This window comes from Narcine bancroftii, unplaced genomic scaffold (genome assembly GCF_036971445.1).
Source record: "Narcine bancroftii isolate sNarBan1 unplaced genomic scaffold, sNarBan1.hap1 Scaffold_221, whole genome shotgun sequence".
Lineage (NCBI taxonomy): Eukaryota > Metazoa > Chordata > Chondrichthyes > Torpediniformes > Narcinidae > Narcine > Narcine bancroftii.
The window spans coordinates 94,881-105,956 of NW_027211956.1; positions in this window are offsets into that span (position 1 = coordinate 94,881).

Below are 11,076 nucleotides of genomic sequence, written 5' to 3' on the forward strand. Positions count from 1 at the left end.
CCAGGACAGTGGTGAAAGGAGATGCAATCACCACGATTTAAGAGTCATTGGGTTTGGCACATGAACAAGCAGGGAACGGGTGACGTGTATGGACCATGTGTTGACAGATGGAATGAATTGAAATGAGCTTCCTGGTCACCACAGACATTGTTTGCCAAATGGCCTGTCCTTGTGGTCAGAGAACGTGGCCAGAGGTCACGCATGTTTAATTTCAGTCTCACAAACTGTTTTGGTGTTTTTCATTTGTAAATGTGGCAAATTCCATTTTGGGAATAGATTTCTTCTCTCATGTTTCATTGATGTATTTTAAAAAAATCACTGTTTTGTGGATTGCAGTTCTTGAATGCAAGTGAGCTGCATTTGTTGTCCCTCCAATATCATCTGCCACCTGACAAGCCTTCAACCTGGCTTCTGCCCTTTGCAAGCCTTGCTCAAGTGTTTCCCTCGCCTCGTGACCCCATCGTATTGCCATACAGACATGCAATACGCTACCATGTGGAGTCTCAGGGTATATGAGACGGGAGCTCGTTGTACCCCTGGATTATCTTAAAATCGTACATTTGGAATTGCAAGAGTTGGGCATAGTTCACAGATCTGACAACTGCTGGGATTCAACATTGCATACGGTTCTGGATAAAAACTGGGGATTGGCAACTTTGCGGTGATTATCCTGCCCTGAACAATTTGACCGTGCCTGACTGATACCATATTCCCAATTACCAAGACTTCTCAGCAAACCTCAATGGCAAATATGTATTTGCCAAAATTGATCGAGTACATTCTTACTATTAGATTCATTTTGAGGTTTCTGATGTCACGAAGACTGTAGTGATGACGCCTTTCAGCATGTTTGAGTTTCTGAGAATACCATTCGGTGTATGGAATGCAGCTCAGACATTCCAGCAGTTCATGGACGACGGACTCACTGGCCTTCGCTTTTATTGATGGTTGATTTCATCGAGGAGATTCTGGTTACAAGTGTGGATAGAGAGGAGCACCAGTGCCACCTTTTCTCATGGTTCCAGAGGCTTGAGGAATTTGGCATCGTGATCAATCCCATTCAAGTGTTTTGAGGCCTGCTGATCTTCTCTTGTTGGGACATAGAGTTACGCAACATGGTATTTTTCCTGATGAATCGAAAGTGAGTGGAATTTGAGAATTTCCTACACCTGTTACGTTTGGCCAGTTGTGATTTCTTTTCGGCATGATGAATTTTTATTGCTGTTTCCTGGTGAATGCCGCAGTATCCCTATGACCTCTTACTGAACTACTAAAGGGATCTGATGTCCGTTTCCAAAAAAAGCCCTTAACTTTGGGAGACAATGCTATGTCTGCTTTCCATGATGTGAAAACTGTTCTTACAATGCCACTATGCTCGTACATCAGAAGCCCAATGCCTTGCTCTCTCACCACAGATGCATCTGTTAGTGTTGTGTGATCAGTGTTAGAACGACGAGGCTGAGGGAATTTGGAGTCTCTGGTGTTTTTTTTCAGACAAGCTCTCACCGGTTCAGGCAAATTATAATACCTTTGTGCGAAGACTATTAGCTATCTATCTTGCAGTGAAACATTTCAGTTTTAAAAATATATATTTATTGTTTTGTATACAGTGCAATATAATCATAGAATTGAATTGAATTAATACTTATAATTATTAAAATAGAATGAAAAATAAATGGTGGTACTGTACATAAAAGTGAGAAGAGAAAAAACGTAGACAAGAAAAAAGAATATAGATTATATGTGCAAATCGACTATAATAAATACCCCCCTCCATGCCCTACCCTCCCAAAAAGAAAGACAGGATATTAATAAAGTAGTAGAATAAAACAAACATGATAAGGATCAACCATTGAGATTAAAGGAAATGTAGGGTGTAGAAGAGTAAACATTAGCTATCCAAACCCATAATATCTAAATATGGTATGTTTCATTCCCATTTCTATATTATTAGTCACCTTTGCTAAGTGAATACAATTTTGCATCTCGTTCCAACAATCAATTTTAAGATGAGATTCAGATTTCCATGTAATTGCTATACATCTCCTGGCCGCCGCCAGTGCAACTTAAAAAAAATAATAGATTTTTTGAGAACTTGAATTGGGGTTCCAAATCATATACATTTCCCAAAAGAAAAATCTCAGGTGTTGTTCCAAAAACTTGCCCACATCTTTCCAAATTGATGTTACCTTGGTACATGACCCGGTACAATGTATAAACGTAAGAATTTCTGTGCCACATCTGAAATATAAATTTGAAAAATGTGGAATAAATTAATTTATATGGCATTAAATATAATTGATAAATAAATTCATGATTAACTAATCTATAAAAAAGCATTAATTATATCCATCTTCCTGACCCAAGAAATGTCAGACCAGCAAAAAGGACCAATATCAGTTCCCAAATCCAATTCCCATCTTCTGATTTATTCAAATCTTGTTTTGGTGATTCCTCCTGAAGTAGAAGATCCAATTTACAAATAAGTTTCTTTGTAATTCCCTCATGAGGCACAATCTCCAATCCAGTATTTCAGGTTTTTATTGGAAGGTCATCCTTTTACCATTTATACAGACCACCAGCCTCTTACACATACTGCAAGAACAAGCACACATCTCTACTTGCCCATAGAGATTCGGCACTTGGACTTCATCCAACAATTTTCATCGGACATACAGCACATCTGAGGAAAAGTGAATGCTGTGGCTGGTGTCATCTCCAGGTGCAACATTACAGACATCTACTGCCATTGATTTTACTGCCATGGCTCATGCACGGTGCATTGATCCCGATCTTATCCGGTGTCACCAGATCAACTCTGGTCTCCATCTTCAAGATGTGACCCTGGATGAATCTAGTGAAAAGTTGGTCTGTGATTTTGCTTTCCACAAGAAGGCCTAGGCCATTTGTGTGGGAGAATTTTCTCTTCACTATCTCTCTACCTGGTAGAAGAGCATCAATCAAACTAGTTAAGGAACATTTTACCTGGCTTCGTGTTAAACGGAATGTTGATTTCTGGGCAAGAACCTGCTTGCTGGGTCAATGCTCTAAAGTCTTAATGTACCTGAAATTCAAGGTGGGGGACTTTGCTGTTTTGAATTCCCGATTCCAGCACGTACCACCTTGTGGCTTGGAAGGCCTACTACCTCCATCTCAGGGATCTACTTATCTGCTCATGTGTGAGGACTAGTCTAGCAGGTGGCAGGAGAAAATTCATCTCGAATATTTCAGGTGCATGGACGCATAAAATGCGCTGGGAGACACGGCTGGGTGGGTGCAGCTGGGATGTTCAGGTGGCCACAGAGGAGATGCCTTTCTGTCACCTGAATATGCAGGCAGATGGAGAGCTGTGTCCGAGCAAATGCAGGCTCCTGTTGACTGTGGCCTAGTCAAAACCATGCTGCCTTGATGTCATTTGCAGTGCATCGTGGCTGAAGCTGGAAGGAACATTAGATGAGGATCATGGAGGAGTGAAGAGAAATGCTTATGGGGATGTTGGCAGCCTGTGTCAGTGTCCAGGATGAGATGTGCTACATTGAGACCATGAAATACGTTGAGGTTCTTCTCAGCTCAATGTGGTCTGAACAGTGCATAAGTGAGATTAGTGTATGATCCCTGCAAAGATTGTAGGCCAGAGTGCGGTAGTTCGAGGTGGAAAGGCTTGCAAAGTGTAGGTGCCGCAGACGGAGGCGAGTGCTGCTTGTCAGTCAATTAGCCGTGATAACAAATCGGTCTTAATGGAGGTTGCACAGATCTCAGGGGGCTGCATTCTGGAGTAACATTCTCACCAAATTTGACGATGACGAGTGGAGGAGACATTTCCGTATGACGCGTGGCACCAACAACATGCTGAAGCTCATCGAACCTTATCTGCATCCACATAGACCAGATGCGCAGCATCTATTGGAGCAGGGAATTCGACTGGCTGTGGCTCTGAGGTGGTATGCAACTTCTTGTGAGTATTGATCCATCAGTGCCATCCTCGGGATAGGTGTCAGCACTTGTGTGCATGGTGGTACGGCAGGTGACAGGATCCTGGAAGGGTGTCCTCGGTAAGCATTTAATCTCCCTGCCAAGTGGAACACTCCTCCAGGAGACAATTGATGGCTTTGCAGAAAGGTGCTACCCAATGTGTGCTGGCGCCATTGCTGGGTCAAAGATTCCCATTATTACACCCAGCATGGACCCAACGGCCTCCTACATTCCAAAGGGTGACACTCTGTAGTTCTCCAAGTGGTTGTTGACCACAAGTTCTGGTGAGTTAGAGCCCTGACTTTTTGTTTTTTTGTCATCTCGCATGCCCATGTCCACAGGTACAGTCCACTTTATTTGTTAAGTTGCAGATTCTTGGATGTGTTTGTGCGTTGCCCTGGCCACACGCATGATGCACGTGTGCTTGCACCCCCCCATACAAAAAGACAGAGGAGCAAGCTGGATCCTTCTTTGCATGCGATGAGTATGGTAACCCTTACATGCTTCTCGCGGTGATGTTCATGCCTCGTGGGTAAATGGGCAGGTTAGTGAACTAAGTATCCCTGCACTTTTGTGCCCACAGTTGTCCAAACATGATGATTGAGTGGAGGACCCAGCTCACCTTTAAAAAAAAACTTTTAAGAACAAGATGAAATCAATAGCAACAGGAAAAAAGGTTTTTATACATCTAGTAAACCCCCCTTCCCACCCCTTCAGCAAGCCCCCTCAATGTGAGCCAAAAAACATAAAACATATTCACACTTTTAAGATATTTCCAAACCCATATATTCGAAATAGAATGATCACATTTTAATAAAAATAGAGAAATTATTTTGTAAATTGCTATTTTCTCCATATAAATACAAGATCTTAATTCATTCTGCCATCCCACTATATTAATCTCTGCATTGGCTTTCCAAGTAATTGCTACACATTTTTGTGGCACAGATAACGCCAAACGTACAAATGCTATTTGAAACTTATCCAACCCTAAGCCAGTCAAACAAACTATATCACCCAACAGAAAATCTCTGGATCGAATGGTAATTTAATTTTCAATCATTTCTCCAAAACCAACCTAACTTTTCCCAAAATGCTTGTACTCTATCTCAAGACCAAACTGCATGCAAAAAAGTTTAAGTACTTGACCCACTTCTAAAAAATCTGAATGACTAAATCTGTAGTTTTTCAATTTCTCAGGAGTCCAGTATAACTGATGCAAAAAATTATAATTAACCAAACCATATCTTACCTTAGTCAGTTTAGTTATCGCTTCATGACATATAACCTCCCAATCCTCTTGATGTATAGCATAAGTTAAATCGCTTTCCCATTTATTTCTAGATTTCTCCAAATTCGGGTTTTACATAGTTTCCTGTAACAATTGATAGATATTTGAAATAAAACCTCTCGTTGGTTTAAAGGAAATCAAAGATTCCAATTACATTAACTTAGGTAAACTCATCTGCTTACCATAATGATCTCTTATCAAAGCTCTAAGTTGGTAATACACAAATAAAGGATTTACTGGTGTCCCAAATTTCTCCCTCAATTGATTTATAGAAAGAAACTGTCCCTCTTCAAAACAATCCTGAATCACTTTTATGCCCTGAAAATACCATATCTTTAAATACCTATGAAACCTTGAAAAAGGAATAAGCTGATGTAACGGAGTTTGAATTGATCATTTACCCTTTGTTCCTATAACATCATTTCTTTTATCCCATATCTTCAACAAATGTTTTAATACTGGCATATCCTATCCCTGCAATAAATTCAAATTCCACTTGTATATAAACTGGTGTAGATCAAATTCAGAAATGCAGGCTAACTCTACCTTGGCCCGACTAGGAGGCTGATTAATATCCATCATTCCACTAACAAACTTCAACTGTGCAGCTTCATAATACTTTTGAAAATGAGGCAACTGGAGTCTACCTAGTGCATATTTCCATGTCAATTTCTGTCAGGCCACTCGAGCTAATTTTCCCTTTCATAAAACTTTCCTCACCACCTTATTCAAATCCTGAAAATAAACCCTTTGAAAGTGAACATGGAGTTGACTGAAATAAGTATTGAATACGAAGAAAAGTATTCATTTTAATACAATTTACTTGACCCATTAACGTTAATGGAAGATCCTTCCATTTAATCAAATCCATTTAAATCTTTTTCAATAAAGGTACATAATTTAAAATATATAAAGATTGATAATTTGCATTCACAGTTACCCCTAAATATTTAATTTTATCAGACTATCATAATTTTATAATATTTTTACACTCCTTATAATCCCCTTCCAAAATCGGCAATATTTCACTTTTATCTCTATTCACCTTCTACCCAGATATCTCCCCAAATGTAATTAAACATTCTTAAATATTTCAAAGGATGTGTCAAATAAATCAATAGATCAGTGAATAAATTAATCTCATATTCATCATCTGCAATTCCTATCCATTTAACCTTGTCATTCTGTCGAGTTGCCTGAGCTAATGGTTCACTGACCAATGCAAACAAGGCTGGTGACAATGGACAACCTTAATGACTTGAAGGCTGAGAGAGGATTTGATAGAGTTGTTTAAAATAATGAGAGGAATAGATCGAGTTGATGTGGAAAGGCTTTTCCCATTGAGAGGAGGAGAGAAGGATACAAGAGGTCATGAGTTGAGAGTTGACGAGCAAAGGTTTAGGAGTAACATGAGGGGGAACTTCTTTACTCAGCCAGTGGTTACTGCGTGGAATGGGCTTCCGGGAAAGGTGGTGGAGTCAGGGTCAATTTTCTCATTTATGAAAGAGTTGGATAAGTATATGGATGGGAGGGAGATGGAAGGATATGGGCGGAGTGCTGGTAAGTGGGATTAGAGGAGGGTACATGGATCAGTGTGACTAGAAGGGACAAATTGGCCTGTTTCCGTGCTGAAATTGTTATATGGTTATACGTGTTGGTTCCCACTGTGGGTTGTGAACAAGCTAAAACAATATTTACTAAAGAGGAAGTGGAGGAATTCTGTGGAATGGGGGCAGTAAACACTGAAGAACGAAAGTGGATTCTCCCAAATGGAAGAGAGTTAGTAAATAAACCCATCATGAGAAACAACCCTGCACCAAGGGAGTCACTGGGGAGGACAAGCGACGTGCTATATAGTATTGAGGAAATTGGGATGCAAGGGCGTATACACCATGGCCAAACAGATCTGTGCAGGGTGACTAACTTGTCAAAAAGTTAGCACAAAGATACTAAGGGTATCCCAAAGGGGAGGAAGGGGAACTGGTAGAAGGCCCTTCCAGAGTATACAGGTAGACTTTACCGATCGACCTCAGATAGGTAGGCAAAAGTACCTTTTAGTACCAGTTGGTCACCTGACATGATGGGTAGAAGCATTCCCAATGGCCTTGGCCATTTCATAGGGAGTATCATAGATTATTTTAGAGCACATTATACCACCCTATGGGCTGGTGGGAAACATAGACTTTGACCAAGGAAGTCACTTCACCTCTAAGATACCAAGAAATAAAGCAAAAGATAGAAATAAAATGTGATTTTCATATCCCATGGTATCCCCCTTCCTCAGGGCAGTGAGAATGAAAGAATCAGACATTGAATAAACAATTGTCCAAATTTGTGCTAGAAACAAAGTTACTGTGGACAAAATGACTATAGTCTGACTGCGAATCCAAAGGGCACCTGAAAGGGATGTCGGATTGACCCCTATGAGATGCTTTTCAGAGTGTCATTTTTGGGAAGAGAAGGGAAATTGCCAACTGTAGAAGTCACTGACCAATTTCTAAAGAATGATGTCTCGGCTCTTGCTTCTTCTTTATTAGTTCTTAGGAAGAAGGGTCTTTTGGCCCAGATACCTCCACTCGAATTTGCTGTCCACCAAATACAAGCAGGTGATTGGGTTCTGGTGAAGGTATGGAGGGACTCCAAGCTTCAGCCAAGTTGGGTAGGACCATTTCTAACCCTCCTGACCATTGAGCCGGCGATAAGAACTGCCAAAATATGGTGGACAATTCACACCAGAGAGAAAGGACTGGTGGACACCACTGCTGAGCCGCCAACTTGGCAGATACATCCCACCAAAGACCTGCTCAAGAACCAGCTGAAAAGACATTGATGGTCATTAGAGCAGGACTTGGACTAGTTTGTGAAAGATAATTTAATAGCGATGTACAACCCTCCTCCTTCGGTAGTAAGGAACATGAGATGGTGGTGGATATGGTGGACAGCGTTGGTCATTGGAAACCAGAGTGGGTCCAATGAGATTCATACCCCAATAGGGAGAGGATTAGAATCCACCCTCAAGCCTTCAGGGCCAGTAAAGTTCACCATGACCATCCCCGAGAGTTCTAAACTGCAGGTAATTCAATGTCATGCTTGTAGCTTAATAAAATGTGGTGGGGTTGAGAGTCAGAGATGACATAGTGTTCAGGAGAAACATATGTGTCTTAATAGACTCTGTCCCTATTGGTGTGATGCATGGTGGACCACCCAGACCCGGTGCTGGACGGCTGGTACAAGATCTGGTACTAAAATGTCAGATATCAATCTGGAGAGGACACTTTGCCATTAACTGCAGGAACAAAGAGTGTAATCCTATCCATATGACCATTAAACAAACCTCAGGGATTGAGGAAATCAATGGAAAAACCTACTCAAAAGGGGTAGATGAGAAATCAATTTGGAATGGGTATAAACATCAGGGGAAAGGACCCGTTGGCGTGTTGATTTAGAATAATCGTAGAAGGATCCAAGACTAATCCAACTGATCGTACCTTCACAATAATGCCCAGCGAGAAACCCTATACTCCATCCAATGATCTGAAAGTAGTAAAGATAGTGGAGGTAGAGGACCTTAGACAGACGATTGAGACAAGTTATGGCGATACAAATGTCTGGGTAGAATAGGTAAAATATACAGTGAAGGGTTTAAAAAAGAGCAATTGCTATGCATGCACTTATAGCACAGGTGATTCCATTTCCGCTGGGTTGGGATAAAGACAGACAAGGAATGAGGTGAACGATGGCCTTGTATCAGGATAAAATGGCCTGGGGTAACCAGTCCTGTAAATCTCTGTCCCTGATTTCCCTCCTGCTCTGAAGAAGGATGTCCGGATTCCGCTGGCATTCTCGGCTGTGTCAGGAAATCACACCGCCTGAATTTCTAGACAAAAGGAAGATAGTTCACGAGGAATGTAGGAAATCTACAATATGTATAAAGGTACGAGATGTGACAGAGGAGAGGGGAGGGCACTACTCAGCCTTGAATGTACCTCGAATGGATCTATGGTGGTTGAGCAGAGGCAGGATCCTGAGACTGATTCTTCCTCCCAACTGGAAGGGTACCTGTGCAATCAGTCAATTGGCCATACCCTTCACCTTGGAATTAGAATGGGAGAAGGTAATAGGGATAAAGAGAAGTAAGAGGGAGTTCCTGGGAACGTCTTTATGTAACCAAATTTGTATTGATTCAATTGGGGTGCCAAGGGGAGTACCTAATATATTTAACGTACGCAATCAGATAGCAGCAGAGTTTGAGTTAACTATCTTTTGGTGGGAAACTATTCTTAAAAAAACGTGGACTGGATAAACTATATTTACTACAATCAACAATGTTTCATAAATTATATCCTGGATGCTGTAAAGGGGATCACTGATCAATTGGATGCCACCAGTCGCGTGGCATGGGGAAACAGAATAGCGCTAGATATGGTCTGAGCAGAGAATGGAGGAGACTGTGTAATGCTAAGTGGAAATTGGTGTACTTTTATCCCACACGATCCAGCCCAGATGGAACTATTACAAAAGTGTAGCAGTGCCTCTCCACCCTGGCTGAGGGGTGGGCACCTCACTAACTGGGTGGCTGGAGTTGTACTTTGGAAAATGGGAGGGAGTAATCGTCTCCATACTGCCCTCCTTAATACTGGAGGTAGGAGTACTAACTGGTGTGGGATGATGTATTATATATGCCCTGTGTGCGCGGGCTTACACAGCGGCTTATTGAAACTGCAATTATGAAACAAATGCCCTTAAGGGACATAGAAGATGGGTCAACACGGGATAATCTGTATCTACTTGACAGTAAAAGCTTTAGAAAATGGAAGAGACTCGTGTATGATGTTATCCAAATTGGAGACATTTTATGGTTCTATCTCCAGTGATGAAGAAACAGTAGAATAAATAAAAAAGGAGGGGCAGGATTGTGGAAAGTAGCCAAAGGCCTGTTTCTGCAGAGTTAATAATGGCTGCCCAGAGAAAGCCGATGCGTACCTTGTGGGGAGGGTGGGGGGTGGGGGGTTGCGGTCTGCTAGAATACCAAGGAAGGTCACTTCCTGCAAAAAATTGCAGAGAAAGCCAAAATGATACCAAAAAAATTGCAAAAGAACTGGGCATCATACCAGATAAGGATGAGAATAAATAAAGGTAGGGGGTAGTGAAATAAGGGGAGTGGGAGATGGAAACTAGGGCGGGCTTCAATACAAGGAGAGGAACTTCTTTTGATAGGTTAAACGTACTTATCAATTACTCAGTGAACTAACCAATTTAACTAACGGAGGAGTGGTTATTAACACAAAGAAATGTAGAAAAAAAGGTTGTTGAATAGCAGTGTGTGTGCCTTTCTGAAGGAGACCCGCTCTTGCAAGAACGTTGAATAAAATGGTTATATTGCTTCACCTATTGACTTCAAAATTATTTAATCAGTGAGCTGTGTTTCTCACACAAATTAGAGTGGGAGAATTATTTAAGTGCTGGGAAAATTGGGGCTGTGGCCAACTTTTATACATTGGATAAGGGTGTTTCACCTGCGCCCAAGGCTAAGTTTGAGGCCAATGGACAAATTACCTGAGCCTTCCCACTGAAAAGATCATGCAAGACAGGGTTTCCCGCTAACTCCAGCTCAGTTTGTTTGAGCCATGGGGCCATCAACCGTGGCCATTTGCCAGGATTCAGTCATTAAAATTTTCAGAACAGGGCAGGAAGAGCATAAATTCAATTTATTTGCTGAGATGTTCTGACAGATCTGACAGACCTGACACACTCATGGCCCAAGCTGTGCTCCACTCTGGAGGATAATGGGGAGATCTTTGGGTATAAGATCA